Here is a 22,415-nt window from a genome sequence, read left to right on the forward strand (position 1 = left end):
GCCTCACCTTCAAGGCGCCGCAACGGCGCTTTGGAGTTTGCCTGTGGCCACACTAAGCCGAAAGCGCCTGCTCTCGTCAGATCGCGGAAGTTAAGCGGCTTCAGGCCTGGTTAGAAGCTGCATGGGAGACCGGCTGTGAACCCCAGGTGCTGCAGGTGTTTTTTTGGGTATGAGGCCCAATGGCTATGAGCACGCGTGGGAAGCCTCACCTTCAAGGCGCCGGAACGGCGCCTTGGAGTTTGCCTGCGGCCGCACTAAGCCGAAAGCGCCCGCTCTCGTCAGATCGCGGAAACTAAGCGGCTTCAGGCCTGGTAAGTAGCTGCATGGGACACCGGCTGTGAACCCCAGGTGCTGCAGGCGGTTTTTTGGGTTTGAGGCCCAATGGCTATGAGCACGCGTGGGAAGCCTCACGGCGCCTTGGAATTTGCCTGCGGCCACACTAAGCCGAAAGCGCCTGCTCTCGTCGGATCGCGGAAGCTAAGCGTCTTCAGGCCTGGTTAGTAGCTGCATGGGAGACCGGCTGTGAACCCCAGGTGCTGCAGGCGTTTTTTTTGGTTTGAGGCCCAATGGCTATGAGCACGCGTGGGAAGCCTCACCTTCAAGACGCCGGAACGGCGCCTTGGAATTTGCCTGCGGCCACACTAAGCCGAAAGCGATACATGTGAGGTCTAGCGGGGGCACAGGAAGGGTGTCTGTACTGATCTGGTGGTAAGCATTCCTCCTTTCTTTCTTCTATCCTTTCATGCACATTTTGTACAGCAATGGATATACATAAGACGCTGCACTCATAGGCATTTTGATGAAGGATTGGTATGGTTATACTTTGCTTGCCCAGTGTTTCAGTTTACTCAGTTATCATTATACCACTTTGTATTATATTGGGATGTTGATCATTATTTTATGAGTCATCTTACCATGACATCCAACCTGTATCCCCCGCTATATGTTTTACTTGTGTTTTAAAGGGACAAGTCCCTAATACATTTCTTGTACTTTATGGTGCTATTTGTATGGATTTATTATATTATTCTTTGCTATATGGATGCTTTCCTTTTGAGTTTTGTCAGATCGCGGAAGCTAAGCGGCTTCAGGCCTGGTTAGTAGCTGCATGGGAGACCGGCTGTGAACCCCAGGAGCTGCAGGCATTTTGTTGGGTTTGAGGCCCAATGGCTATGAGCACGCGTGGGAAGCCTCACCTTCAAGGCGCCGGAACGGCGCTTTGGAGTTTGCCTGCGGCCACACTAAGCCGAAAGCGCCCGCTCTCGTCACATCGCGGAAGCTAAGCGGCTTCAGGCCTGGTTAGAAGCTGCATCGGAGACTGGCTGTGAACCCCAGGTGCTGCAGGTGTTTTTTTGGGTTTGAGGCCCAATGGCTATGAGCACGCGTGGGAAGCCTCACCTTCAAGGCGCCGGAACGGCGCCTCGGAGTTTGCATGCGGCTGCACTAAGCCGAAAGCGCCCGCTCTCGTCAGATCGCGGAAACTAAGCGGCTTCAGGCCTGGTAAGTAGCTGCATGGGAGACCGGCTGTGAACCCCAGGTGCTGCAGGCGGTTTTTTGGGTTTGAGGCCCAATGGCTATGAGCATGCGTGGGAAGCCTCATCTTCAAGGCGCCGCAACGGCGCCTTGGAGTTTTCCTGCGGCCACACTAAGCCGAAAGCGCCCGCTCTCGTCAGAACGCGGAAGCTAAGCGGTTTCAGGCCTGGTTAGTAGCTGCATGGGAGACCGGCTGTGAACCCCAGGTGCTGCAGGCGTTTTTTTTGGGTTTGAGGCCCAATGGCTATGAGCACGCGTGGGAAGCCTCACCTTCAAGGCGCGGCGCCATGGAGTTTGCCTGCGGCCACACTAAGCCGAATGCGCCCGCTCTCATCAGATCGCGGAAGCTAAGCGGCTTCAGGCCTGGTTAGTAGCTGCATGGGAGACCTGCTGTGAACCCCAGGTGCTGCAGGCGTTTTTTTGGGTTTGAGGCCCAATGGCTATGAGCACACGTGGGAAGCCTCACCTTCAAGACGCCGGAACGGCGCCATGGAGTTGCCTGCGGCCACCCTAAGCCGAAACCGTCTGCTCTCGTCAGATCGCGGAAGCTAAGCGGCTTCAGGCCTGGTTAGTAGCTGCATGGGAGACCGGCTGTAAACCCCAGGTGTTTTTTTTTGGGGTTTGAGGCCCAATGGCTATGAGCACGCGTGGGAAGCCTCACCTTCAAGGCGCCGGAACGGCGCCTTGGAATTTGCCTGCGGCCACACTAAGCCGAAAGCGCCTGCTCTCGTCAGATCGCGGAAGCTAAGCGGCTTCAGGCCTGGTTAGTAGCTGCATGGGAGACCGGCTGTGAACCCCAGGTGCTGCAGGCGTTTTTTTTGGTTTGAGGCCCAATGGCTATGAGCACGCGTGGGAAGCCTCACCTTCAAGGCGCCGGAACGGCGCCTTGGATTTTGCCTGCGGCCACACTAAGCCGAAAGCGCTCGCTCTCGTCAGATCGTGGAAGCTAAGCGGCTTCAGGCCTGGTTAGAAGCTGCATGGGAAACCAGCTGTGAACCCCAGGTGCTGCAGGTGTTTTTTTGGGTTTGAGGCCCAATGGCTATGAGCACGCGTGGGAAGCCTCACCTTCAAGGCGCCTGAACGGCGCCTTGGAGTTTGCCTGCGGCCGCACTAAACCGAAAGCGCCCGCTCTCGTCAGATCGCGGAAGCTAAGCGGCTTCAGGCCTGGTTAGTAGCTGCATGGGAGACCGGCTGTGAACCCCAGGTGCAGCAGGCGGTTTTTTGGGGTTTGAGGCCCAATGGCTATGAGCACGCGTGGGAAGCCTCACCTTCAAGCCGCCGGAACGGCGCCTTGGAGTTTGCCTGCAGCCACACTAAGCCGAAAGCTTTGAGGCCCAATGGCTATGAGCACGCGTGGGAAGGCGCCGGAACGGCGCCTTGGAGTTTTCCTGCGGCCACACTAAGCCGAAAGCGCCAGCTCTCGTCAGATCGCGGAAGCTAAGCAGCTTCAGGCCCGTTTAGTAGCTGCATGGGAGACCGGCTGTGAACCCCTGGTGCTGCAGGTGTTTTTTTGGGTTTGAGGCCCAATGGCTATGAGCACGCGTGGGAAGACTCACCTTCAAGGCGCCGGAACGGCGCCTTGGACTTTGCCTGCGCCCACACTAAGCCGAAAGCGCCCGCTCTTGTCAAATGGCGGAAGCTAAGCGGCTTCAGGCCTGGTTAGTAGCTGCATGGGAGACCGGCTGTGAACCCCAGGTGCTGCAGGCGTTTTTTTGGGTTTGAGGCCCAATGGCTATGAGCACACGTGGGAAGCCTCACCTTCAAGGCGCTGTAACTGCGCCTTGGAGTTTGCCTGCGGCCACACTAAGCCGAAAGTGCCCGCTCTCGTCAGATCGCGGAAGCTAAGCGGCTTCAGGCCTGGTTAGTAGCTGCATGGGAGACCGGCTGTGAACCCCAGGTGCTGCAGGTGGTTTTTTGGGTTTGAGGCCCAATGGCTATGAGCACGCGTGGTAAGCCTCACCTTCAAGGCGCCTTGGAGTTTGCCTGCGGCCACACTAAGCCGAAAGCGCCCGCTCTCATCAGAACGCGGAAGCTAAGCGGCTTCAGTCCTGGTTAGTAGCTGCATGGGAGACCGGCTATGAACCCCAGGTGCTGCAGGTGTTTTTTTGGTTTGAGGCCCAATGGCTATGAGCACGCGTGGGAAGCCTCACCTTCAAGGCGCCGGAACAGCGCCTTGGAGTTTGCCTGCGGCCACACTAAGCCGAAAGCGCCCGCTCTCGTCTGATCGCGGAAGCTAAGCGGCTTCAGGCCTGGTTAGTAGCTGCATGGGAGACCGGCTGTAAACCCCAGGTGCTGCAGGCGTTTTTTTTTTGGGTTTGAGGCCCAATGGCTATGAGCACGCGTGGGAAGCCTCACCTTCAAGGCGCCGGAACGGCGCCTTGGAATTTGCCTGCGGCCACACTAAGCCGAAAGCGCCTGCTCTCGTCAGATCGCGGAAGCTAAGTGGCTTCAGGCCTGGTTAGTAGCTGCATGGGAGACCGGCTGTGAACCCCAGGTGCTGCAGGCGTTTTTTTTGGTTTGAGGCCCAATGGCTATGAGCACGCGTGGGAAGCCTCACCTTCAAGGCGCCGGAACGGCGCCTTGGATTTTGCCTGCGGCCACACTAAGCCGAAAGCGCTCGCTCTCGTCAGATCGCGGAAGCTAAGCGACTTCAGGCCTGGTTAGTAGCTGCATGGGAGACCGGATGTGAACCCCAGGTGCTGCAGGTGTTTTTTTGGGTTTGAGGCCCAATGGCTATGAGCACGCGTGGGAAGCCTCACCTTCAAGGCACCGGAACGGCGCCTTGGAGTATGCCTGCGGCCACACTAAGCTGAAAGCGCCCGCTCACGTCAGATTGCGGAAGCTAAGCGGCTTCAGGCCTGGTTAGAAGCTGCATGGGAAACCAGCTGTGAACCCCAGGTGCTGCAGGTGTTTTTTTGGGTTTGAGGCCCAATGGCTATGAGCACGCGTGGGAAGCCTCACCTTCAAGGCGCCTGAACGGCGCCTTGGAGTTTGCCTGCGGCCGCACTAAACCGAAAGCGCCCGCTCTCGTCAGATCGCGGAAGCTAAGCGGCTTCAGGCCTGGTTAGTAGCTGCATGGGAGACCGGCTGTGAACCCCAGGTGCAGCAGGCGGTTTTTTTGGGTTTGAGGCCCAATGGCTATGAGCACGCGTGGGAAGCCTCACCTTCAAGCCGCCGGAACGGCGCCTTGGAGTTTGCCTGCAGCCACACTAAGCCGAAAGCTTTGAGGCCCAATGGCTATGAGCACGCGTGGGAAGGCGCCGGAACGGCGCCTTGGAGTTTTCCTGCGGCCACACTAAGCCGAAAGCGCCAGCTCTCGTCAGATCGTGGAAGCTAAGCGGCTTCAGGCCTGGTTAGTAGCTGCATGGGAGACCGGCTGTGAACCCCAGGTGCAGCAGGCGTTTTTTTTGGGTTTGAGGCCCAATGGCTATGAGCACGCGTGGGAAGCCTCACCTTTAAGGCGCCGGAACGGCGCCTTGGAGTTTGCCTGCGGCCACACTAAGCCAAAAGCGCCCGCTGTCGTCAGATCGCGGAAGCTAAGCGGCTTCAGGCCCGTTTAGTAGCTGCATGGGAGACCGGCTGTGAACCCCTGGTGCTGCAGGTGTTTTTTTGGGTTTGAGGCCCAATGGCTATGAGCACGCGTGGGAAGACTCACCTTCAAGGCGCCGGAACGGCGCCTTGGAGTTTGCCTGCGCCCACACTAAGCCGAAAGCGCCCGCTCTTGTCAGATGGCGGAAGCTAAGCGGCTTCAGGCCTGGTTAGTAGCTGCATGGGAGACCGGCTGTGAACCCCAGGTGCTGCAGGCGTTTTTTTGGGTTTGAGGCCCAATGGCTATGAGCACACGTGGGAAGCCTCACCTTCAAGGCGCCGTAACTGCGCCTTGGAGTTTGCCTGCGGCCACACTAAGCCGAAAGCGCCCGCTCTCATCAGAACGCGGAAGCTAAGCGGCTTCAGTCCTGGTTAGTAGCTGCATGGGAGACCGGCTATGAACCCCAGGTGCTGCAGGTGTTTTTTTGGTTTGAGGCCCAATGGCTATGAGCACGCGTGGGAAGCCTCACCTTCAAGGCGCCGGAACAGCGCCTTGGAGTTTGCCTGCGGCCACACTAAGCCGAAAGCGCCCGCTCTCGTCTGATCGCGGAAGCTAAGCGGCTTCAGGCCTGGTTAGTAGCTGCTTGGGAAACCAGCTGTGAACCCTAGGTGCTGCAGGTGTTTTTTTGGGTTTGAGGCCCAATGGCTATGAGCACGCGTGGGAAGCCTCACCTTCAAGGCGCCGGAACGGCGCCTTGGAGTTTGCCTGCGGCCACACTAAACCGAAAGCGCCCGCTCTCGTCAGATCGCGGAAGCTAAGTGGCTTCAGGCCTGGTTAGTAGCTGCATGGGAGACCGGCTGTGAACCCCAGGTGCAGCAGGTGGTTTCTTTGGGTTTGAGGCCCAATGGCTATGAGCACGCGTGGGAAGCCTCACCTTCAAGCCGCCGGAACGGCGCCTTGGAGTTTGCCTGCGGCCACACTAAACCGAAAGCGCCCGCTCTCGTCAGATCGCGGAAGCTAAGCGGCTTCAGGCCTGGTTAGTAGCTGCATGGGAGACCGGCTATGAACCCCAGGTGCTGCAGGTGTTTTTTTGGTTTGAGGCCCAATGGCTATGAGCACGCGTGGGAAGCCTCACCTTCAAGGCGCCGGAACAGCGCCTTGGAGTTTTCCTGCGGCCACACTAAGCCGAAAGCGCCCGCTCTCATCTGATCGCGGAAGCTAAGCGGCTTCAGGCCTGGTTAGTAGCTGCATGGGAGACCGGCTGTGAAACCCCAGGTGCTGCAGGCATTTTTTTGGGTTTAAAGAGAACCCGAGGTGGGTTTGAAGAATATTATCTGCATACAGAGGCTGGATCTGCCTATACAGCCCAGCCTCTGTTGCTATCCCAAACCCCCCTAAGATCCCCCTGCACTCTGCAATCCCTCATAAATCACAGCCATGCTGCTGACAAACAGCTTGTCAGAGCTGGCTGTGTTTATCTCTATAGTGTCAGTCTGCTGCTCTCCCCGCCTCCTGCAGAACTCCAGTCCCCGCCTGCATCCCCTCCCTCCCTTCTGATTGGAGGGAAGGGACCGGGGCAGGGACCGGAGCTATGCAGGAGGCGGGGGAGCAGCTGAGACTGACACTACAGATGTAAACACAGCCTCACAGCGTGGCTGTGATTTATGAGGGATTGCAGAGTGCAGGGGGACCTTAGTGGGGTTTGGAATAGCAACAGAGGCTGGGCTGTATAGGCAGATCCAGCCTCTGTATGCAGATAACATCCTTTAAACACACCTCGGGTTCTCTTTAAGGCCCAATGGCTATGAGCACGCGTGGGAAGCCTCACCTTCAAGGCGCCGGAACGGCGCTTTGGAGTTTGTCTGCGGCCACACTAAGCCAAAAGCGCCTGCTTTTGTCAGATCGCGGAAGCTAAGCGGCTTCAGGCCTGGTTAGTAGCTGCATGGGAGACCGACTGTGAACCCCAGGTGCTGCAGGTGTTTTTTTGGGTTTGAGGCCCAATGGCTATGAGCACGCGTGGGAAGCCTCACCTTCAAGCCGCCGGAACGACGCCTTGGAGTTTGCCTGCGGCCACACTAAGCCGAAAGCTTTGAGGCCCAATGGCTATGAGCACGCGTGGGAAGCCTCACCTTCAAGGCGCCGCAACGGCGCCTTGGAATTTGCCTGCGGCCACACTAAGCCGAAATTGCCAGCTCTCGTCAGGTCGTGGAAGCTAAGCGGCTTCAGGCCTGGTTAGTAGCTGCATGGGAGACCGGCAATGAACACCAAGTGCTGCAGCCTTTTTTTGGGTTTGAGGCCCAATGGCTATGAGCACGCGTGGGAAGCCTCACCTTCAAGGCGCCGGAACGGCGCCTTGGAGTTTGCCTGCGGCCACACTAAGCCAAAAGCGCCCGATCGCGGAAGCTAAGCGGCTTCAGGCCTGGTTAGTAGCTGCATGGGAGACCGGCTGTGAACCCCAGGTGCTACAGGCGTTTTTTTGGGTTTGAGGCCCAATGGCTATGAGCACGCGTGGGAAGCCTCACCTTCAAGGCGCCGGAACGGCGCCTTGGAGTTTGCCTGCGCCCACACTAAGCCGAAAGCGCCCGCTCTCGTCAGATCGTGGAAGCTAAGCGGCTTCAGGCCTGGTTAGTAGCTGCATGGGAGACCGGCTGTGAACACCAGGTGCTGCAGGCTTTTTTTGGGTTTGAGGCCCAATGGCTATGAGCACGCGTGGGAAGCCTCACCTTCAAGGCGCCGAAACGGCGCCTTGGAGTTTGCCTGCGGCCACACCAAGCCAAAAGCGCCCGCTCTCGTCAGATCGCTGAAGCTAAGCGGCTTCAGGCCGGGTTATTAGTTGCATGGGAGACCGGCTGTGAACCCCAGGTGCTGCAGGTGTTTTTTTGGGTTTGAGGCCCAATGGCTATGAGCACGCGTGGGAAGCCTCACCTTCAAGGCGCCGGAACAGCGCCTTGGAGTTTGCCTGCGGCCACACTAAGCCGAAAGCGCCCGCTCTCGTCAGATCGCGGAAACTAAGTGGCTTCAGGCCTGGTTAGTAGCTGCATGGGAGACCGGCTGTGAACCCCAGGTGCTGCAGGCGTTTTTTTGGGTTTGAGGCCCAATGGCTATGAGCACGCGTGGGAAGCCTCACCTTCAAGGCGCCGGAACGGCGCTTTGGAGTTTGACTGCGGCCACACTAAGCCAAAAGCGCCCGCTTTTGTCAGATCGCGGAAGCTAAGCGGCTTCAGGCCTGGTTAGTAGCTGCATGGGAGACCGACTGTGAACCCCAGGTGCTGCAGGTGTTTTTTTGGGTTTGAGGCCCAATGGCTATGAGCACGCGTGGGAAGCCTCACCTTCAAGGCGCCGGAACGGCGCCTTAACGGCGCCTTGCAGTTTGCCTGCGGCCACACTAAGCCGAAAGCGCCCGCTCTCGTCAGATCGCGGAAGCTAAGCGGCTTCAGGCCTGGTTAGTAGCTGCATGGGAGACCGGCTGTGAACCCCAGGTGCTGCAGGCGTTATTTTGGGTTTGAGGCCCAATGGCTATGAGCACGCGTGGGAAGCCTCACCTTCAAGGCGCCGGAACGGCGCCTTGGAGTTTGCCTGCGGCCACACTGAGCCGAAAGCGCCAGCTCTCGTCAGATCGTGGAAGCTAAGCGGCTTCAGGCCTGGTTAGTAGCTGCATGGGAGACCGGCTGTGAACACCAGGTGCTGCAGGCCTTTTTTTGGGTTTGAGGCCCAATGGCTATGAGCACGCGTGGGAAGCCTCACCTTCAAGCCGCCGGAACGGCGCCTTGGAGTTTGCCTGCAGCCACACTAAGCCGAAAGCTTTGAGGCCCAATGGCTATGAGCACGCGTGGGAAGGCGCCGGAACGGCGCCTTGGAGTTTTCCTGCGGCCACACTAAGCCGAAAGCGCCAGCTCTCGTCAGATCGTGGAAGCTAAGCGGCTTCAGGCCTGGTTAGTAGCTGCATGGGAGACCGGCTGTGAACCCCAGGTGCAGCAGGCGTTTTTTTTGGGTTTGAGGCCCAATGGCTATGAGCACGCATGGGAAGCCTCACCTTTAAGGCGCCGGAACGGCGCCTTGGAGTTTGCCTGCGGCCACACTAAGCCAAAAGCGCCCGCTGTCGTCAGATCGCGGAAGCTAAGCGGCTTCAGGCCCGTTTAGTAGCTGCATGGGAGACCGGCTGTGAACCCCTGGTGCTGCAGGTGTTTTTTTGGGTTTGAGGCCCAATGGCTATGAGCACGCGTGGGAAGACTCACCTTCAAGGCGCCGGAACGGCGCCTTGGACTTTGCCTGCGCCCACACTAAGCCGAAAGCGCCCGCTCTTGTCAGATGGCGGAAGCTAAGCGGCTTCAGGCCTGGTTAGTAGCTGCATGGGAGACCGGCTGTGAACCCCAGGTGCTGCAGGCGTTTTTTTGGGTTTGAGGCCCAATGGCTATGAGCACACGTGGGAAGCCTCACCTTCAAGGCGCCGTAACTGCGCCTTGGAGTTTGCCTGCGGCCACACTAAGCCGAAAGCGCCCGCTCTCATCAGAACGCGGAAGCTAAGCGGCTTCAGTCCTGGTTAGTAGCTGCATGGGAGACCGGCTATGAACCCCAGGTGCTGCAGGTGTTTTTTTGGTTTGAGGCCCAATGGCTATGAGCACGCGTGGGAAGCCTCACCTTCAAGGCGCCGTAACAGCGCCTTGGAGTTTGCCTGCGGCCACACTAAGCCGAAAGCGCCCGCTCTCGTCTGATCGCGGAAGCTAAGCGGCTTCAGGCCTGGTTAGTAGCTGCTTGGGAAACCAGCTGTGAACCCTAGGTGCTGCAGGTGTTTTTTTGGGTTTGAGGCCCAATGGCTATGAGCACGCGTGGGAAGCCTCACCTTCAAGGCGCCGGAACGGCGCCTTGGAGTTTGCCTGCGGCCACACTAAACCGAAAGCGCCCGCTCTCGTCAGATCGCGGAAGCTAAGCGGCTTCAGGCCTGGTTAGTAGCTGCATGGGAGACCGGCTGTGAACCCCAGGTGCAGCAGGTGGTTTTTTTGGGTTTGAGGCCCAATGGCTATGAGCACGCGTGGGAAGCCTCACCTTCAAGCCGCCGGAACGGCGCCTTGGAGTTTGCCTGCGGCCACACTAAACCGAAAGCGCCCGCTCTCGTCAGATCGCGGAAGCTAAGCGGCTTCAGGCCTGGTTAGTAGCTGCATGGGAGACCGGCTATGAACCCCAGGTGCTGCAGGTGTTTTTTTGGTTTGAGGCCCAATGGCTATGAGCACGCGTGGGAAGCCTCACCTTCAAGGCGCCGGAACAGCGCCTTGGAGTTTTCCTGCGGCCACACTAAGCCGAAAGCGCCCGCTCTCATCTGATCGCGGAAGCTAAGCGGCTTCAGGCCTGGTTAGTAGCTGCATGGGAGACCGGCTGTGAACACCAGGTGCTGCAGGCCTTTTTTTGGGTTTGAGGCCCAATGGCTATGAGCACGCGTGGGAAGCCTCACCTTCAAGGCGCCGAAACGGCGCCTTGGAGTTTGCCTGCGGCCACACTAAGCCAAAAGCGCCCGCTCTCGTCAGATCGTGGAAGCTAAGCGGCTTCAGGCCTGGTTAGTAGCTGCATGGGAGACCGGCTGTGAACCCCAGGTGCTGCAGGCGTTTTTTTGGGTTTGAGGCCCAATGGCTATGAGCACGCGTGGGAAGCCTCACCTTCAAGGCGCCGGAACGGCGCCTTGGAGTTTGCCTGCGCCCACACTAAGCCGAAAGTGCCCGCTCTTGTCAGCTGGCGGAAGCTAAGCGGCTTCAGGCCTGGTTAGTAGCTGCATGGGAGACTGGCTGTGAACTCCAGGTGCTGCAGGCGTTTTTCTGGGTTTGAGGCCCAATGGCTATGAGCACACGTGGGAAGCCTCACCTTCAAGGCGCCGAAACGGCGCCTTGGAGTTTGCCTGCGGCCACACTAAGCCGAAAGCTCCCGCTCTCATCAGATCGCGGAAGCTAAGCGGCTTCAGGCCTGGTTAGTAGCTGCATGGGAGACCGACTGTGAACCCCAGGTGCTGCAGGTGTTTTTTTGGGTTTGAGGCCCAATGGCTATGAGCACGCGTGGGAAGCCTCACCTTCAAGGCGCCGGAACAGCGCCTTGGAGTTTGCCTGCGGCAACACTAAGCCGAAAGCGTCTGCTCTCGTCAGATCGTGGAAGCTAAGTGGCTTCAGGCCTGGTTAGTAGCTGCATGGGAGACTGGCTGTGAACCCCAGGTGCTGCAGGTGTTTTTTGGGGTTTAAGGCCCAATGGCTATGAGCACGCGTGGGAAGCCTCACCTTCAAGGCGCCGGAACGGCGCCTTGGAGTTTTCCTGCGGCCACACTAAGCCGAAAGCGCCCGCTCTTGTCATATCGCGGAAGCTAAGCGGCTTCAGGCCTGGTTAGTTGCTGCATGGGAGACCGGCTGTGAAACCCAGGTGCTGCAGGAGTTTGGAGTTTGCCTGCGGCCACACTAAGCCGAAAGCGCCCGCTCTCGTCAGATCGCGGAAGCTAAGCGGCTTCAGGCCTGGTTAGTAGCTGCATGGGAGACTGGCTGTGAACCCCAGGTGCTGCAGGCGTTTTTTTGGGTTTGAGGCCCAATGGCTATGAGCACGCGTGGGAAGCCTCACCTTCAAGGCGCCGGAACGGCGCCTTGGAGTTTGCCTGCGGCCACACTAAGCCGAAAGCGCCCGCTCTCGTCAGATCGCGGAAGCTAAGCGGCTTCAGGCCTGGTTAGTAGCTGCATGGGAGACTGGCTGTGAACCCCAGGTGCTGCAGGCGTTTTTTTGGGTTTGAGGCCCAATGGCTATGAGCACGCGTGGGAAGCCTCACCTTCAAGGCGCTGGAACGGCGCCTTGGAGTTTGCCTGCGGCCACACTAAGCCGAAAGCTTTGAGTCCCAATGGCTATGAGCACGCGTGGGAAGCCTCACCTTCAAGGCGCCGGAACGGCGCCTTGGAGTTTGCCTGCGGCCACACTAAGCCGAAAGCGCCCGCTCTCGTCAGATCGTGGAAGCTAAGCGGCTTCAGGCCTAGTTAGTAGCTGCATGGGAGACCGGCTGTGAACCCCAGGTGCTGCAGGTGTTTTTTTGGGTTTGAGGCCCAATGGCTATGAGCACGCGTGGAAAGCCTCACCTTCAAGGCGCCGGAACGGCGCCTTGGAGTTTGCCTGCGGCCACACTAAGCCGAAAGCGCCCGCTCTCGTCAGATCGCGGAAGCTAAGCGGTTTCAGGCCTGGTTAGTAGCTGCATGGGAGACCGGCTGTGAACCCCAGGTGCTGCAGGTGTTTTTTTGGGTTTGAGGCCCAATGGCTATGAGCACGCGTGGGAAGCCTCACCTTCAAGGCGCCGGAACGGCGCTTTAGAGATTTCCTGCGGCCACACTAAGCCGAAATCGCCCACTCTCGTCAGATCGCGGAAGCTAAGCGGCTTCAGGCCTGGTTAGTAGCTGCATGGGAGACCGGCTGTGAACCCCAGGTGCTGCAGGCGTTTTTTTGGGTTTGAGGCCCAATGGCTATGAGCACGCGTGGGAAGCCTCACGTTCAGATTGCCTGTGGCCACACTAAGCCGAAAGCGCCTGCTCTCGTCAGATCGCGGAAGCTAAGCGGCTTCAGGCCTGGTTAGTAGCTGCATGGGAGACCGGCTGTGAACCCCAGGTGCTGCAGGCGTTTTTTTGGGTTTGAGGCCCAATGGCTATGAGCACGCGTGGGAAGCCTCACCTTCAAGGCGCCGGAACGGCGCTTTAGAGATTTCCTGCGGCCACACTAAGCCGAAATCGCCCACTCTCGTCAGATCGCGGAAGCTAAGCGGCTTCAGGCCTGGTTAGTAGCTGCATGGGAGACCGGCTGTGAACCCCAGGTGCTGCAGGCGTTTTTTTGGGTTTGAGGCCCAATGGCTATGAGCACGCGTGGGAAGCCTCACGTTCAGATTGCCTGTGGCCACACTAAGCCGAAAGCGCCTGCTCTCGTCAGATCGCGGAAGCTAAGCGGCTTCAGGCCTGGTTAGTAGCTGCATGGGAGACCGGCTGTGAACCCCAGGTGCTGCAGGCGTTATTTTGGGTTTGACGCCCAATGGCTAGGAGCACGCGTGGGAAGCCTCACCTTCAAGGCGCCGAAACGGCGCCTTGGAGTTTGCCTGCGGCCACACTAAGCCGAAAGTGCCTGCTCTCGTCAGATCGCGGAAGCTAAGCGGCTTCAGGCCTGGTTAGTAGCTGCATGGGAGACCGGCTGTGAACCCCAGGTGCTGCAGGCGCTTTTTTGGGTTTGAGGCCCAATGGCTATGAGCACGCGTGGGAAGCCTCACCTTCAAGGCGCCAGAACGGCGCCTTGGAGTTTTCCTGCGGCCACACTAAGCCGAAAGCGCCCGCTCTCGTCAGATCGCGAAAGCTAAGCGGCTTCAGGCCTGGTTAGTAGCTGCATGGGAGACCGGCTGTGAACCCCAGGAGCTGCAGGCATTTTTTTGTGTTTGAGGACCAATGGCTATGAGCACGCGTGGGAAACCTCACCTTCAAGGCGCCGGAACGGTGCTTTGGAGTTTGTCTGCGGCCACACTAAGCTGAAAGTGCCCGCTGTCGTCAGAGTGCGGAAGCTAAGCGGCTTCAGGCCTGGTTAGTAGCTGCATGGGAGACCGGCTGTGAACCCCAGGTGCTGCAGGTGTTTTTTTGGGTTTGAGGCCCAATGGCTATGAGCACGCGTGGGAAGCCTCACCTTCAAGGCGCCGGAACGGCAGCTTGGAGTTTTCCTGCGGCCACACTAAGCCGAAAGCGCCCGCTCTCTTCAGATCGCGGAAGCTAAGCGGCTTCAGGCCTGGTTAGTAGCTGCATGGGAGCCCGGCTGTGAACCCCAGGTGCTGCAGGCATTTTTTGGGGTTTGAGGCCCAATGGCTATGAGCACGCGTGGGAAGCCTCAACTTCAAGGCGCCGGAACGGCAGCTTGGAGTTTGCCTGCGGCCACACTAAGCCGAAAGCGCCCGCTCTCGTCAAATTGCGGAAGCTAAGCGGCTTCAGGCCTGGTTAGTAGCTGCATGGGAGACCGGCTGTGAACCCCAGGTGCTGCAGGCGTTTTTTTGGGTTTGAGGCCCAATGGCTATGAGCACGCGTGGGAAGCCTCACCTTCAAGGCGCCGGAACGGCGCCTTGGAGTTTGCCTGCGGCCACACTAAGCCGAAAGCGCCCGCTCTCGTCAGATCGCAGAAGCTAAGCGGCTTCAGGCCTGGTTAGTAGCTGCATGGGAGACCGGCTGTGAACCCCAGGTGCTGCAGGTGTTTTTTTGGGTTTGAGGCCCAATGGCTATGAGCACGCGTGGGAAGCCTCACCTTCAAGGCGCTGGAACGGCGCCTTGGAGTTTGCCTGCGGCCACACTAAGCCGAAAGCTTTGAGGCCCAATGGCTATGAGCACGCGTAGGAAGCCTCACCTTCAAGGCGCCGGAACGGCGCCTTGGAGTTTGCCTGCGGCCACACTAAGCCGAAAGCGCCCGCTCTCGTCAGATCGTGGAAGCTAAGCGGCTTCAGGCCTAGTTAGTAGCTGCATGGGAGACCGGCTGTGAACCCCAGGTGCTGCAGGCGTTTTTTTGGGTTTGAGGCCCAATGGCTATGAGCACGCGTGGGAAGCCTCACCTTCAAGGCGCCGAAACGGCGCCTTGGAGTTTGCCTGCGGCCACACTAAGCCGAAAGCGCCCGCTCTCGTCAGATCGTGGAAGCTAAGCGGCTTCAGGCCTAGTTAGTAGCTGCATGGGAGACCGGCTGTGAACCCCAGGTGCTGCAGGCGTTTTTTTGGGTTTGAGGCCCAATGGCTATGAGCACGCGTGGGAAGCCTCACCTTCAAGGCGCCGAAACGGCGCCTTGGAGTTTGCCTGCGGCCACACTAAGCCGAAAGCGCCCGCTCTCGTCAGATCGCGGAAGCTAAGCGGCTTCAGGCCTGGTTAGTAGCTGCATGGGAGACTGGCTGTGAACCCCAGGTGCTGCAGGTGTTTTTTTGGGTTTGAGGCCCAATGGCTATGAGCACGCGTGGGAAGCCTCACCTTCAAGGCGCCGGAACGGCGCCTTGGAGTTTGCCAGTGGCCACACTAAGTCGAAAGCGCCCGCTCTCGTCAGATCGTGGAAGCTAAGCGGCTTCAGGCCTGGTTAGTAGCTGCATGGGAGACCGGCTGTGAACCCCAGGTGCTGCAGGCGTTTTTTTGGGTTTGAGGCCCAATGGCTATGAGCACGCGTGGGAAGCCTCACCTTCAAGGCGCCGGAACGGCGCTTTGGAGTTTACCTGCGGCCACACTAAGCCGAAATCGCCCGCTCTCAGATTGCGAAAGGTAAGCGGCTTCAGGCCTGGTTAGTAGCTGCATGGGAGACTGGCTGTGAACCCCAGGTGCTGCAGGCGTTCTTTTGGGTTTGAGGCCCAATGGCTATGAGCACGCGTGGGAAGCCTCACCTTCAAGGCGCCGGAACGGCGCCTTGGAGTTTGTCTGCGGCCACACTAAGCCGAAAGCGCCCGCTCTCGTCAGATCGCGGAAGCTAAGCGGCTTCAGGCCTGGTTAGTAGCTGCATGGGAGGCCGGCTGTGAACCCCAGGTGCTGCAGGCGTTTTTTTGGGTTTGAGGCCCAATGGCTATGAGCACGCGTGGGAAGCCTCACGTTCAAGGCGCTGGAACGGCACCTTGGAGTTTGCCTGCGGCCACACTAAGCCGAAAGCGCCCGCTCTCGTCAGATCGCGGAAGCTAAGCGCCTTCAGGCCTGGTTAGTAGCTGCATGGGAGACCGGCTGTGAACCCCAGGTGCTGCAGGCGTTTTTTTGGGTTTGAGGCCCAATGGCTATGAGCACGCGTGGGAAGCCTCACCTTCAAGGCGCCGGAACGGCACCTTGGAGTTTGCCTGCGGCCACACTAATCCGAAAGCACCCGCTCTCGTCGGAAGCTAAGCGGCTTCAGGCCTGCTTAGTAGCTGCATGGGAGACCGGCTGTGAACCCCAGGTGCTGCAGGTGTTTTTTTGGGTTTGAGGCCCAATGGCTATGAGCATGCGTGGGAAGCCTCACCTTCAAGGCGCCGGAACGGCGCCTTAGAGTTTGCCTGCGGCCACACTAAGCCGAAAGCGCCCGCTCTCGTCAGATCGCGGAAGCTAAGCGGCTTCAGGCCTGGTTAGTAGCTGCATGGGAGACTGGCTGTGAACCCCAGGTGCTGCAGGCGTTTTTTGGGTTTGAGGCCCAATGGCTATGAGCACGCGTGGGAAGCCTCACCTTCAAGGCGCCGCAACGGCGCCTTGGAGTTTGCCTGTGGCCGCACTAAGCCGAAAGCGCCCGCTCTCGTCAGATCGCGGAAGCTAAGCGGCTTCAGGCCTGGTTAGTAGCTGCATGGGAGACCGGCTGTGAACCCCAGGTGCTGCAGGCGTTTTATTGGGTTTGAGGTCCAATGGCTATGAGCACGCGTGGGAAGCCTCACCTTCAAGGCGCCGGAACGGCAGGTTGGAGTTTGCCTGCGGCCACACTAAGCCGAAAGCGCCCGCTCTCGTCAGATCGCGGAAGCTAAGCGGCTTCAGGCCTGGTTAGTAGCTGCATGGGAGCCCGGCTGTGAACCCCAGGTGCTGCAGGCATTTTTTTGGGTTTGAGGCCCAATGGCTATGAGCACGCGTGGGAAGCCTCACCTTCAAGGCGCCGGAACGGCAGCTTGGAGTTTGCCTGCGGCCACACTAAGCCGAAAGCGCCCGTTCTCGTCGGATCGCGGAAGCTAAGCGGCTTCAGGCCTGGTTAGTAGCTGCATGGGAGCCTGGCTGTGAACCCCAGGTGCTGCAGGCATTTTTTTGGGTTTGAGGCCCAATGGCTATGAGCACGCGTGGGAAGCCTCACCTTCAAGGCGCCGGAACGGCGCCTTGTAGTTTGCCTGCGGCCACACTAAGCTGAAAGCGCCCACTCTCGTCAGATTGCGGAAGCTAAGCGGCTTCAGGCCTGGTTAGTAGCTGCATGGGAGACCGGCTGTGATCCCCTGGTGCTGCAGGCGTTTTTTTGGGTTTGAGGCCCAATGGCTATGAGCACGCGTAGGAAGCCTCACCTTCATGGCGCCGGAACGGCGCCATGGAGTTTACCTGCGGCCACACTAAGCCGAAAGCGCCCGCTCTCGTCAGATCGCGGAAGCTAAGCGGCTTCAGGCCTGGTTAGTAGCTGCATGGGAGACCGGCTGTGAACCCCAGGTGCTGCAGGCGCTTTTTTGGGTTTGAGGCCCAATGGCTATGAGCACGCGTGGGAAGCCTCACCTTCAAGGCGCCAGAACGGCGCCTTGGAGTTTTCCTGCGGCCACACTAAGCCGAAAGCGCCCGCTCTCGTCAGATCGCGAAAGCTAAGCGGCTTCAGGCCTGGTTAGTAGCTGCATGGGAGACCGGCTGTGAACCCCAGGAGCTGCAGGCATTTTTTTGTGTTTGAGGACCAATGGCTATGAGCACGCGTGGGAAGCCTCACCTTCAAGGCGCCGGAACGGCGCTTTGGAGTTTGCCTGCGCCCACACTAAGCCGAAAGCGCCCGCTCTCATCAGATCACGGAAGCTAAGCGGCTTCAGGCCTGGTTAGTAGCTGCATGGGAGACCGGCTGTGAACCCCAGGTGCTGCAGGCGTTTTTTTGGGTTTGAGGCCCAATGGCTATGAGCTGCGTGGGAAACCTCACCTTCAAGGCGCCGGAACGGCGCTTTGGAGTTTGCCTGCGGCCACACTAAGCCGAAAGTGCCCGCTGTCGTCAGAGTGCGGAAGCTAAGCGGCTTCAGGCCTGGTTAGTAGCTGCATGGGAGCCCGGCTGTGAACCCCAGGTGCTGCAGGCATTTTTGGGGGTTTGAGGCCCAATGGCTATGAGCACGCGTGGGAAGCCTCACCTTCAAGGCGCCGGAACGGCAGCTTGGAGTTTGCCTGCGGCCACACTAAGCCAAAAGCGCCCGCTCTCGTCAAATCGCGGAAGCTAAGCGGCTTCAGGCCTGGTTAGTAGCTGCATGGGAGACCGGCTGTGAACCCCAGGTGCTGCAGGTGTTTTTTTGGGTTTGAGGCCCAATGGCTATGAGCACGCGTGGGAAGCCTCACCTTCAAGGCGCTGGAACGGCGCCTTGGAGTTTGCCTGCGGCCACACTAAGCCGAAAGCTTTGAGGCCCAATGGCTATGAGCACGCGTAGGAAGCCTCACCTTCAAGGCGCCGGAACGGTGCCTTGGAGTTTGCCTGCGGCCACACTAAGCCGAAAGCGCCCGCTCTCGTCAGATCGTGGAAGCTAAGCGGCTTCAGGCCTAGTTAGTAGCTGCATGGGAGACCGGCTGTGAACCCCAGGTGCTGCAGGCGTTTTTTTGGGTTTGAGGCCCAATGGCTATGAGCACGCGTGGGAAGCCTCACCTTCAAGGCGCCGAAACGGCGCCTTGGAGTTTGCCTGCGGCCACACTAAGCCGAAAGCGCCCGCTCTCGTCAGATCGCGGAAGCTAAGCGGCTTCAGGCCTGGTTAGTAGCTGCATGGGAGACTGGCTGTGAACCCCAGGTGCTGCAGGTGTTTTTTTGGGTTTGAGGCCCAATGGCTATGAGCACGCGTGGGAAGCCTCACCTTCAAGGCGCCGGAACGGCGCCTTGGAGTTTGCCAGTGGCCACACTAAGCCGAAAGCGCCCGCTCTCGTCAGATCGTGGAAGCTAAGCGGCTTCAGGCCTGGTTAGTAGCTGCATGGGAGACCGGCTGTGAACCCCAGGTGCTGCAGGTGTTTTTTTGGGTTTGAGGCCCAATGGCTATGAGCACGCGTGGGAAGCCTCACCTTCAAGGCGCCGGAACGGCGCTTTGGAGTTTGCCTGCGGCCACACTAAGCCGAAATCGCCCGCTCTCGTCAGATTGCGAAAGGTAAGCGGCTTCAGGCCTGGTTAGTAGCTGCATGGGAGACTGGCTGTGAACCCCAGGTGCTGCAGGCGTTCTTTTGGGTTTGAGGCCCAATGGCTATGAGCACGCGTGGGAAGCCTCACCTTCAAGGCGCCGGAACGGCGCCTTGGAGTTTGTCTGCGGCCACACTAAGCCGAAAGCGCCCGCTCTCGTCAGATCGCGGAAGCTAAGCGCCTTCAGGCCTGGTTAGTAGCTGCATGGGAGACCGGCTGTGAACCCCAGGTGCTGCAGGCGTTTTTTTGGGTTTGAGGCCCAATGGCTATGAGCACGCGTGGGAAGCCTCACCTTCAAGGCGCCGGAACGGCGCCTTGGAATTTGCCTGCGTCCACACTAAGCTGAAAGCGCCCGCTCTCGTCAGATTGCGAAAGCTAAGTGGCTTCAGGCCTGGTTAGTAGCTTCATGGGAGACCGGCTGTGAACCCCAGGTGCTGCAGGCGTTTTTTTGGGTTTGAGGCCCAATGGCTATGAGCACGCGTGGGAAGCCTCACCTTCAAGGCGCCGGAACGGCACCTTGGAGTTTGCCTGCGGCCACACTAATCCGAAAGCACCCGCTCTCGTCGGAAGCTAAGCGGCTTCAGGCCTGGTTAGTAGCTGCATGGGAGACCGGCTGTGAACCCCAGGTGCTGCAGGTGTTTTTTTGGGTTTGAGGCCCAATGGCTATGAGCATGCGTGGGAAGCCTCACCTTCAAGGCGCCGGAACGGCGCCTTAGAGTTTGCCTGCGGCCACACTAAGCCGAAAGCGCCCGCTCTCGTCAGATCGCGGAAGCTAAGCGGCTTCAGGCCTGGTTAGTAGCTGCATGGGAGACTGGCTGTGAACCCCAGGTGCTGCAGGCGTTTTTTGGGTTTGAGGCCCAATGGCTATGAGCACGCGTGGGAAGCCTCACCTTCAAGGCGCCGCAACGGCGCCTTGGAGTTTGCCTGTGGCCGCACTAAGCCGAAAGCGCCCGCTCTCGTCAGATCGCGGAAGCTAAGCGGCTTCAGGCCTTGTTAGTAGCTGCATGGGAGACCGGCTGTGAACCCCAGGTGCTGCAGGCGTTTTATTGGGTTTGAGGTCCAATGGCTATGAGCACGCGTGGGAAGCCTCACCTTCAAGGCGCCGGAACGGCAGGTTGGAGTTTGCCTGCGGCCACACTAAGCCGAAAGCGCCCGCTCTCGTCAGATCGCGGAAGCTAAGCGGCTTCAGGCCTGGTTAGTAGCTGCATGGGAGCCCGGCTGTGAACCCCAGGTGCTGCAGGCATTTTTTTGGGTTTGAGGCCCAATGGCTATGAGCATGCGTGGGAAGCCTCACCTTCAAGGCGCCGGAACGGCGCCTTAGAGTTTGCCTGCGGCCACACTAAGCCGAAAGCGCCCGCTCTCGTCAGATCGCGGAAGCTAAGCGGCTTCAGGCCTGGTTAGTAGCTGCATGGGAGACTGGCTGTGAACCCCAGGTGCTGCAGGCGTTTTTTGGGTTTGAGGCCCAATGGCTATGAGCACGCGTGGGAAGCCTCACCTTCAAGGCGCCGCAACGGCGCCTTGGAGTTTGCCTGTGGCCGCACTAAGCCGAAAGCGCCCGCTCTCGTCAGATCGCGGAAGCTAAGCGGCTTCAGGCCTTGTTAGTAGCTGCATGGGAGACCGGCTGTGAACCCCAGGTGCTGCAGGCGTTTTATTGGGTTTGAGGTCCAATGGCTATGAGCACGCGTGGGAAGCCTCACCTTCAAGGCGCCGGAACGGCAGGTTGGAGTTTGCCTGCGGCCACACTAAGCCGAAAGCGCCCGCTCTCGTCAGATCGCGGAAGCTAAGCGGCTTCAGGCCTGGTTAGTAGCTGCATGGGAGCCCGGCTGTGAACCCCAGGTGCTGCAGGCATTTTTTTGGGTTTGAGGCCCAATGGCTATGAGCACGCGTGGGAAGCCTCACCTTCAAGGCGCCGGAACGGCAGCTTGGAGTTTGCCTGCGGCCACACTAAGCCGAAAGCGCCCGCTCTCGTCAGATCGCGGAAGCTAAGCGGCTTCAGGCCTGGTTAGTAGCTGCATGGGAGCCTGGCTGTGAACCCCAGGTGCTGCAGGCATTTTTTTGGGTTTGAGGCCCAATGGCTATGAGCACGCGTGGGAAGCCTCACCTTCAAGGCGCCTGAACGGCGCCTTGTAGTTTGCCTGCGGCCACACTAAGCTGAAAGCGCCCACTCTCGTCAGATTGCGGAAGCTAAGCGGCTTCAGGCCTGGTTAGTAGCTGCATGGGAGACCGGCTGTGATCCCCTGGTGCTGCAGGCGTTTTTTTGGGTTTGAGGCCCAATGGCTATGAGCACGCGTAGGAAGCCTCACCTTCATGGCGCCGGAATGGCGCCATGGAGTTTACCTGCGGCCACACTAAGCCGAAAGCGCCTGCTCTCGTCAGATCGCGGAAGCTAAGCGGCTTCAGGCCTGGTTAGTAGTGTCATGTGAGACCGGCTGTGAACCACAGGTGCTGCAGGCGTTTTTTTGGGTTTGAGGCCCAATGGCTATGAGCACGCGTTGGAAGCCTCACCATCAAGGCGCCGGAACGGCGCCTTGGAGTTTGCCTGCGGCCACACTAAGCCGAAAGTACCCGCTGTCGTCAGAGCGCGGAAGCTAAGCGGCTTCAGGCCTGGTTAGTAGCTGCATGGGAGACCGGCTGTGAACCCCAGGTGCTGCAGGTGTTTTTTTGGGTTTGAGGCCCAATGGCTATGAGCACGCGTGGGAAGCCTCACCTTCAAGGCGCCGGAACGGCGCCTTGGAGTTAGCCTGCGGCCACACTAAGCCGAAAGCGCCCGCTCTCGTCAGAACGCGGAAGCTAAGCGGCTTCAGGTCTGGTTAGTAGCTGCATGGGAGACCGGCTTTGAACCCCAGGTGCTGCAGGTGTTTTTTTGGGTTTGAGGCCCAATGGCTATGAGCACGCGTTGGAAGCCTCACCATCAAGGCGCCGGAACGGCGCCTTGGAGTTTGCCTGCGGCCACACTAAGCCGCAAGTGCCCGCTGTCGTCAGAGCGCGGAAGCTAAGCGGCTTCAGGCCTGGTTAGTAGCTGCATGGGAGACCGGCTGTGAACCCCAGGTGCTGCAGGTGTTTTTTTGGGTTTGAGGCCCAATGGCTATGAGCACGCGTGGGAAGCCTCACCTTCAAGGCGCCGGAACGGCGCCTTGGAGTTTGCCTGCGGCCACACTAAGCCGAAAACGCGCACTCTTGTCAGATCGCGGAAGCTAAGCGGCTTCAGGTCTGGTTAGTAGCTGCATGGGAGACCGGCTTTGAACCCCAGGTGCTGCAGGTGTTTTTTTGGGTTTGAGGCCCAATGGCTATGAGCACGCGTGGGAAGCCTCACCTTCAAGGCGCCGGAACGGAGGCTTGGGGTTTACCTGCGGCCACACTAAGCCGAAAGCGCCTGCTCTCGTCAGATCGCGGAAGCTAAGCGGCTTCAGGCCTGGTTAGTAGCTGCATGGGAGACCGGCTGTGAACCCCAGGTGCTGCAGGCGTTTTTTTGGGTTTGAGGCCCAATGGCTATGAGCACGCGTGGGAAGCCTCACCTTCAAGGCGCCGGAACGGCGCCTTGGAGTTTGC

At 59.2% G+C, this 22,415-nt stretch overlaps 4 non-coding genes and 94 pseudogenes across 4 annotated transcripts; all 98 read left to right on the forward strand.

Moving 5' to 3' along the window:
- The first annotated feature begins 39 nt into the window (after positions 1 to 39).
- LOC137552452 (5S ribosomal RNA) lies at positions 40 to 158 on the forward strand (annotated as a pseudogene).
- An 83-nt stretch (positions 159 to 241) lies between these two features.
- On the forward strand, positions 242 to 360 carry LOC137551959 (5S ribosomal RNA; annotated as a pseudogene).
- Positions 361 to 426: 66 nt separating this feature from the next.
- Positions 427 to 545, forward strand: LOC137549947 (5S ribosomal RNA; annotated as a pseudogene).
- Positions 546 to 1,228: 683 nt separating this feature from the next.
- LOC137554602 (5S ribosomal RNA) lies at positions 1,229 to 1,347 on the forward strand (annotated as a pseudogene).
- Positions 1,348 to 1,430: 83 nt separating this feature from the next.
- Positions 1,431 to 1,549, forward strand: LOC137553025 (5S ribosomal RNA; annotated as a pseudogene).
- Positions 1,550 to 1,632: 83 nt separating this feature from the next.
- LOC137558490 (5S ribosomal RNA) lies at positions 1,633 to 1,751 on the forward strand (annotated as a pseudogene).
- A 78-nt stretch (positions 1,752 to 1,829) lies between these two features.
- On the forward strand, positions 1,830 to 1,948 carry LOC137555270 (5S ribosomal RNA). The gene has a single exon (XR_011027963.1). It is a non-coding gene; the product is annotated as a 5S ribosomal RNA (ribosomal RNA).
- A 278-nt stretch (positions 1,949 to 2,226) lies between these two features.
- LOC137557783 (5S ribosomal RNA) lies at positions 2,227 to 2,345 on the forward strand (annotated as a pseudogene).
- Positions 2,346 to 2,428: 83 nt separating this feature from the next.
- LOC137553699 (5S ribosomal RNA) lies at positions 2,429 to 2,547 on the forward strand (annotated as a pseudogene).
- An 83-nt stretch (positions 2,548 to 2,630) lies between these two features.
- Positions 2,631 to 2,749, forward strand: LOC137551540 (5S ribosomal RNA; annotated as a pseudogene).
- A 170-nt stretch (positions 2,750 to 2,919) lies between these two features.
- Positions 2,920 to 3,038, forward strand: LOC137553097 (5S ribosomal RNA; annotated as a pseudogene).
- Positions 3,039 to 3,121: 83 nt separating this feature from the next.
- LOC137554254 (5S ribosomal RNA) lies at positions 3,122 to 3,240 on the forward strand (annotated as a pseudogene).
- An 83-nt stretch (positions 3,241 to 3,323) lies between these two features.
- LOC137559340 (5S ribosomal RNA) lies at positions 3,324 to 3,442 on the forward strand (annotated as a pseudogene).
- A 72-nt stretch (positions 3,443 to 3,514) lies between these two features.
- LOC137548478 (5S ribosomal RNA) lies at positions 3,515 to 3,633 on the forward strand (annotated as a pseudogene).
- Positions 3,634 to 3,715: 82 nt separating this feature from the next.
- On the forward strand, positions 3,716 to 3,834 carry LOC137557688 (5S ribosomal RNA; annotated as a pseudogene).
- Positions 3,835 to 3,920: 86 nt separating this feature from the next.
- Positions 3,921 to 4,039, forward strand: LOC137548028 (5S ribosomal RNA; annotated as a pseudogene).
- Positions 4,040 to 4,122: 83 nt separating this feature from the next.
- LOC137550566 (5S ribosomal RNA) lies at positions 4,123 to 4,241 on the forward strand (annotated as a pseudogene).
- Positions 4,242 to 4,324: 83 nt separating this feature from the next.
- LOC137553891 (5S ribosomal RNA) lies at positions 4,325 to 4,443 on the forward strand (annotated as a pseudogene).
- An 83-nt stretch (positions 4,444 to 4,526) lies between these two features.
- LOC137551541 (5S ribosomal RNA) lies at positions 4,527 to 4,645 on the forward strand (annotated as a pseudogene).
- Positions 4,646 to 4,815: 170 nt separating this feature from the next.
- LOC137553223 (5S ribosomal RNA) lies at positions 4,816 to 4,934 on the forward strand (annotated as a pseudogene).
- An 84-nt stretch (positions 4,935 to 5,018) lies between these two features.
- LOC137553730 (5S ribosomal RNA) lies at positions 5,019 to 5,137 on the forward strand (annotated as a pseudogene).
- An 83-nt stretch (positions 5,138 to 5,220) lies between these two features.
- LOC137553183 (5S ribosomal RNA) lies at positions 5,221 to 5,339 on the forward strand (annotated as a pseudogene).
- Positions 5,340 to 5,422: 83 nt separating this feature from the next.
- Positions 5,423 to 5,541, forward strand: LOC137548479 (5S ribosomal RNA; annotated as a pseudogene).
- Positions 5,542 to 5,623: 82 nt separating this feature from the next.
- On the forward strand, positions 5,624 to 5,742 carry LOC137549965 (5S ribosomal RNA; annotated as a pseudogene).
- An 83-nt stretch (positions 5,743 to 5,825) lies between these two features.
- Positions 5,826 to 5,944, forward strand: LOC137552478 (5S ribosomal RNA; annotated as a pseudogene).
- An 84-nt stretch (positions 5,945 to 6,028) lies between these two features.
- On the forward strand, positions 6,029 to 6,147 carry LOC137549693 (5S ribosomal RNA; annotated as a pseudogene).
- An 82-nt stretch (positions 6,148 to 6,229) lies between these two features.
- On the forward strand, positions 6,230 to 6,349 carry LOC137559370 (5S ribosomal RNA; annotated as a pseudogene).
- A 573-nt stretch (positions 6,350 to 6,922) lies between these two features.
- On the forward strand, positions 6,923 to 7,041 carry LOC137553721 (5S ribosomal RNA; annotated as a pseudogene).
- A 575-nt stretch (positions 7,042 to 7,616) lies between these two features.
- On the forward strand, positions 7,617 to 7,735 carry LOC137548630 (5S ribosomal RNA; annotated as a pseudogene).
- Positions 7,736 to 7,817: 82 nt separating this feature from the next.
- Positions 7,818 to 7,936, forward strand: LOC137553678 (5S ribosomal RNA; annotated as a pseudogene).
- Positions 7,937 to 8,019: 83 nt separating this feature from the next.
- Positions 8,020 to 8,138, forward strand: LOC137549307 (5S ribosomal RNA; annotated as a pseudogene).
- An 83-nt stretch (positions 8,139 to 8,221) lies between these two features.
- Positions 8,222 to 8,340, forward strand: LOC137553443 (5S ribosomal RNA; annotated as a pseudogene).
- A 94-nt stretch (positions 8,341 to 8,434) lies between these two features.
- Positions 8,435 to 8,553, forward strand: LOC137552531 (5S ribosomal RNA). The gene has a single exon (XR_011027146.1). It is a non-coding gene; the product is annotated as a 5S ribosomal RNA (ribosomal RNA).
- An 83-nt stretch (positions 8,554 to 8,636) lies between these two features.
- LOC137548007 (5S ribosomal RNA) lies at positions 8,637 to 8,755 on the forward strand (annotated as a pseudogene).
- Positions 8,756 to 8,924: 169 nt separating this feature from the next.
- LOC137553224 (5S ribosomal RNA) lies at positions 8,925 to 9,043 on the forward strand (annotated as a pseudogene).
- An 84-nt stretch (positions 9,044 to 9,127) lies between these two features.
- LOC137553732 (5S ribosomal RNA) lies at positions 9,128 to 9,246 on the forward strand (annotated as a pseudogene).
- Positions 9,247 to 9,329: 83 nt separating this feature from the next.
- On the forward strand, positions 9,330 to 9,448 carry LOC137553184 (5S ribosomal RNA; annotated as a pseudogene).
- An 83-nt stretch (positions 9,449 to 9,531) lies between these two features.
- LOC137548480 (5S ribosomal RNA) lies at positions 9,532 to 9,650 on the forward strand (annotated as a pseudogene).
- An 82-nt stretch (positions 9,651 to 9,732) lies between these two features.
- Positions 9,733 to 9,851, forward strand: LOC137549966 (5S ribosomal RNA; annotated as a pseudogene).
- Positions 9,852 to 9,934: 83 nt separating this feature from the next.
- LOC137551147 (5S ribosomal RNA) lies at positions 9,935 to 10,053 on the forward strand (annotated as a pseudogene).
- Positions 10,054 to 10,137: 84 nt separating this feature from the next.
- On the forward strand, positions 10,138 to 10,256 carry LOC137549694 (5S ribosomal RNA; annotated as a pseudogene).
- An 82-nt stretch (positions 10,257 to 10,338) lies between these two features.
- LOC137552584 (5S ribosomal RNA) lies at positions 10,339 to 10,457 on the forward strand. The gene has a single exon (XR_011027151.1). It is a non-coding gene; the product is annotated as a 5S ribosomal RNA (ribosomal RNA).
- An 83-nt stretch (positions 10,458 to 10,540) lies between these two features.
- On the forward strand, positions 10,541 to 10,659 carry LOC137549262 (5S ribosomal RNA; annotated as a pseudogene).
- An 83-nt stretch (positions 10,660 to 10,742) lies between these two features.
- LOC137554556 (5S ribosomal RNA) lies at positions 10,743 to 10,861 on the forward strand (annotated as a pseudogene).
- An 83-nt stretch (positions 10,862 to 10,944) lies between these two features.
- LOC137556640 (5S ribosomal RNA) lies at positions 10,945 to 11,063 on the forward strand. The gene has a single exon (XR_011029281.1). It is a non-coding gene; the product is annotated as a 5S ribosomal RNA (ribosomal RNA).
- Positions 11,064 to 11,146: 83 nt separating this feature from the next.
- Positions 11,147 to 11,265, forward strand: LOC137554241 (5S ribosomal RNA; annotated as a pseudogene).
- An 83-nt stretch (positions 11,266 to 11,348) lies between these two features.
- LOC137553601 (5S ribosomal RNA) lies at positions 11,349 to 11,467 on the forward strand (annotated as a pseudogene).
- Positions 11,468 to 11,477: 10 nt separating this feature from the next.
- On the forward strand, positions 11,478 to 11,596 carry LOC137558359 (5S ribosomal RNA; annotated as a pseudogene).
- Positions 11,597 to 11,679: 83 nt separating this feature from the next.
- LOC137558361 (5S ribosomal RNA) lies at positions 11,680 to 11,798 on the forward strand (annotated as a pseudogene).
- Positions 11,799 to 11,980: 182 nt separating this feature from the next.
- Positions 11,981 to 12,099, forward strand: LOC137551067 (5S ribosomal RNA; annotated as a pseudogene).
- Positions 12,100 to 12,182: 83 nt separating this feature from the next.
- On the forward strand, positions 12,183 to 12,301 carry LOC137559129 (5S ribosomal RNA; annotated as a pseudogene).
- An 83-nt stretch (positions 12,302 to 12,384) lies between these two features.
- LOC137551545 (5S ribosomal RNA) lies at positions 12,385 to 12,503 on the forward strand (annotated as a pseudogene).
- Positions 12,504 to 12,563: 60 nt separating this feature from the next.
- Positions 12,564 to 12,682, forward strand: LOC137559308 (5S ribosomal RNA; annotated as a pseudogene).
- An 83-nt stretch (positions 12,683 to 12,765) lies between these two features.
- On the forward strand, positions 12,766 to 12,884 carry LOC137551546 (5S ribosomal RNA; annotated as a pseudogene).
- Positions 12,885 to 12,944: 60 nt separating this feature from the next.
- Positions 12,945 to 13,063, forward strand: LOC137559310 (5S ribosomal RNA; annotated as a pseudogene).
- An 83-nt stretch (positions 13,064 to 13,146) lies between these two features.
- On the forward strand, positions 13,147 to 13,265 carry LOC137547623 (5S ribosomal RNA; annotated as a pseudogene).
- Positions 13,266 to 13,348: 83 nt separating this feature from the next.
- LOC137549690 (5S ribosomal RNA) lies at positions 13,349 to 13,467 on the forward strand (annotated as a pseudogene).
- Positions 13,468 to 13,550: 83 nt separating this feature from the next.
- Positions 13,551 to 13,669, forward strand: LOC137554326 (5S ribosomal RNA; annotated as a pseudogene).
- An 83-nt stretch (positions 13,670 to 13,752) lies between these two features.
- Positions 13,753 to 13,871, forward strand: LOC137548791 (5S ribosomal RNA; annotated as a pseudogene).
- Positions 13,872 to 13,954: 83 nt separating this feature from the next.
- Positions 13,955 to 14,073, forward strand: LOC137550617 (5S ribosomal RNA; annotated as a pseudogene).
- Positions 14,074 to 14,156: 83 nt separating this feature from the next.
- LOC137548875 (5S ribosomal RNA) lies at positions 14,157 to 14,275 on the forward strand (annotated as a pseudogene).
- Positions 14,276 to 14,457: 182 nt separating this feature from the next.
- LOC137549432 (5S ribosomal RNA) lies at positions 14,458 to 14,576 on the forward strand (annotated as a pseudogene).
- An 83-nt stretch (positions 14,577 to 14,659) lies between these two features.
- On the forward strand, positions 14,660 to 14,778 carry LOC137549433 (5S ribosomal RNA; annotated as a pseudogene).
- An 83-nt stretch (positions 14,779 to 14,861) lies between these two features.
- LOC137547955 (5S ribosomal RNA) lies at positions 14,862 to 14,980 on the forward strand (annotated as a pseudogene).
- An 83-nt stretch (positions 14,981 to 15,063) lies between these two features.
- On the forward strand, positions 15,064 to 15,182 carry LOC137550930 (5S ribosomal RNA; annotated as a pseudogene).
- Positions 15,183 to 15,265: 83 nt separating this feature from the next.
- Positions 15,266 to 15,381, forward strand: LOC137554493 (5S ribosomal RNA; annotated as a pseudogene).
- Positions 15,382 to 15,464: 83 nt separating this feature from the next.
- Positions 15,465 to 15,583, forward strand: LOC137559348 (5S ribosomal RNA; annotated as a pseudogene).
- An 83-nt stretch (positions 15,584 to 15,666) lies between these two features.
- LOC137558996 (5S ribosomal RNA) lies at positions 15,667 to 15,785 on the forward strand (annotated as a pseudogene).
- Positions 15,786 to 16,063: 278 nt separating this feature from the next.
- On the forward strand, positions 16,064 to 16,182 carry LOC137558362 (5S ribosomal RNA; annotated as a pseudogene).
- An 82-nt stretch (positions 16,183 to 16,264) lies between these two features.
- Positions 16,265 to 16,383, forward strand: LOC137547544 (5S ribosomal RNA; annotated as a pseudogene).
- Positions 16,384 to 16,466: 83 nt separating this feature from the next.
- LOC137557562 (5S ribosomal RNA) lies at positions 16,467 to 16,585 on the forward strand (annotated as a pseudogene).
- Positions 16,586 to 16,668: 83 nt separating this feature from the next.
- LOC137550713 (5S ribosomal RNA) lies at positions 16,669 to 16,787 on the forward strand (annotated as a pseudogene).
- Positions 16,788 to 16,870: 83 nt separating this feature from the next.
- LOC137553664 (5S ribosomal RNA) lies at positions 16,871 to 16,989 on the forward strand (annotated as a pseudogene).
- Positions 16,990 to 17,072: 83 nt separating this feature from the next.
- Positions 17,073 to 17,191, forward strand: LOC137558148 (5S ribosomal RNA; annotated as a pseudogene).
- An 83-nt stretch (positions 17,192 to 17,274) lies between these two features.
- On the forward strand, positions 17,275 to 17,393 carry LOC137549691 (5S ribosomal RNA; annotated as a pseudogene).
- Positions 17,394 to 17,476: 83 nt separating this feature from the next.
- Positions 17,477 to 17,595, forward strand: LOC137549571 (5S ribosomal RNA; annotated as a pseudogene).
- Positions 17,596 to 17,677: 82 nt separating this feature from the next.
- Positions 17,678 to 17,796, forward strand: LOC137553836 (5S ribosomal RNA; annotated as a pseudogene).
- Positions 17,797 to 17,879: 83 nt separating this feature from the next.
- On the forward strand, positions 17,880 to 17,998 carry LOC137551698 (5S ribosomal RNA; annotated as a pseudogene).
- Positions 17,999 to 18,180: 182 nt separating this feature from the next.
- LOC137549434 (5S ribosomal RNA) lies at positions 18,181 to 18,299 on the forward strand (annotated as a pseudogene).
- Positions 18,300 to 18,382: 83 nt separating this feature from the next.
- Positions 18,383 to 18,501, forward strand: LOC137547956 (5S ribosomal RNA; annotated as a pseudogene).
- An 83-nt stretch (positions 18,502 to 18,584) lies between these two features.
- LOC137551108 (5S ribosomal RNA) lies at positions 18,585 to 18,703 on the forward strand (annotated as a pseudogene).
- An 83-nt stretch (positions 18,704 to 18,786) lies between these two features.
- On the forward strand, positions 18,787 to 18,905 carry LOC137551677 (5S ribosomal RNA; annotated as a pseudogene).
- Positions 18,906 to 18,988: 83 nt separating this feature from the next.
- LOC137548040 (5S ribosomal RNA) lies at positions 18,989 to 19,107 on the forward strand (annotated as a pseudogene).
- An 83-nt stretch (positions 19,108 to 19,190) lies between these two features.
- On the forward strand, positions 19,191 to 19,309 carry LOC137553688 (5S ribosomal RNA; annotated as a pseudogene).
- A 278-nt stretch (positions 19,310 to 19,587) lies between these two features.
- Positions 19,588 to 19,706, forward strand: LOC137558363 (5S ribosomal RNA; annotated as a pseudogene).
- Positions 19,707 to 19,788: 82 nt separating this feature from the next.
- Positions 19,789 to 19,907, forward strand: LOC137551355 (5S ribosomal RNA; annotated as a pseudogene).
- An 83-nt stretch (positions 19,908 to 19,990) lies between these two features.
- LOC137557563 (5S ribosomal RNA) lies at positions 19,991 to 20,109 on the forward strand (annotated as a pseudogene).
- Positions 20,110 to 20,192: 83 nt separating this feature from the next.
- On the forward strand, positions 20,193 to 20,311 carry LOC137558364 (5S ribosomal RNA; annotated as a pseudogene).
- An 82-nt stretch (positions 20,312 to 20,393) lies between these two features.
- Positions 20,394 to 20,512, forward strand: LOC137551357 (5S ribosomal RNA; annotated as a pseudogene).
- An 83-nt stretch (positions 20,513 to 20,595) lies between these two features.
- LOC137557564 (5S ribosomal RNA) lies at positions 20,596 to 20,714 on the forward strand (annotated as a pseudogene).
- An 83-nt stretch (positions 20,715 to 20,797) lies between these two features.
- LOC137548008 (5S ribosomal RNA) lies at positions 20,798 to 20,916 on the forward strand (annotated as a pseudogene).
- An 83-nt stretch (positions 20,917 to 20,999) lies between these two features.
- LOC137553665 (5S ribosomal RNA) lies at positions 21,000 to 21,118 on the forward strand (annotated as a pseudogene).
- An 83-nt stretch (positions 21,119 to 21,201) lies between these two features.
- On the forward strand, positions 21,202 to 21,320 carry LOC137552681 (5S ribosomal RNA; annotated as a pseudogene).
- Positions 21,321 to 21,403: 83 nt separating this feature from the next.
- LOC137552005 (5S ribosomal RNA) lies at positions 21,404 to 21,522 on the forward strand (annotated as a pseudogene).
- An 83-nt stretch (positions 21,523 to 21,605) lies between these two features.
- On the forward strand, positions 21,606 to 21,724 carry LOC137549217 (5S ribosomal RNA; annotated as a pseudogene).
- An 83-nt stretch (positions 21,725 to 21,807) lies between these two features.
- Positions 21,808 to 21,926, forward strand: LOC137553285 (5S ribosomal RNA; annotated as a pseudogene).
- Positions 21,927 to 22,009: 83 nt separating this feature from the next.
- LOC137554503 (5S ribosomal RNA) lies at positions 22,010 to 22,128 on the forward strand (annotated as a pseudogene).
- An 83-nt stretch (positions 22,129 to 22,211) lies between these two features.
- On the forward strand, positions 22,212 to 22,330 carry LOC137548102 (5S ribosomal RNA; annotated as a pseudogene).
- The last annotated feature ends 85 nt before the right edge of the window (positions 22,331 to 22,415 follow it).

This window comes from Hyperolius riggenbachi, chromosome 2 (assembly GCF_040937935.1).
Source record: "Hyperolius riggenbachi isolate aHypRig1 chromosome 2, aHypRig1.pri, whole genome shotgun sequence".
Lineage (NCBI taxonomy): Eukaryota > Metazoa > Chordata > Amphibia > Anura > Hyperoliidae > Hyperolius > Hyperolius riggenbachi.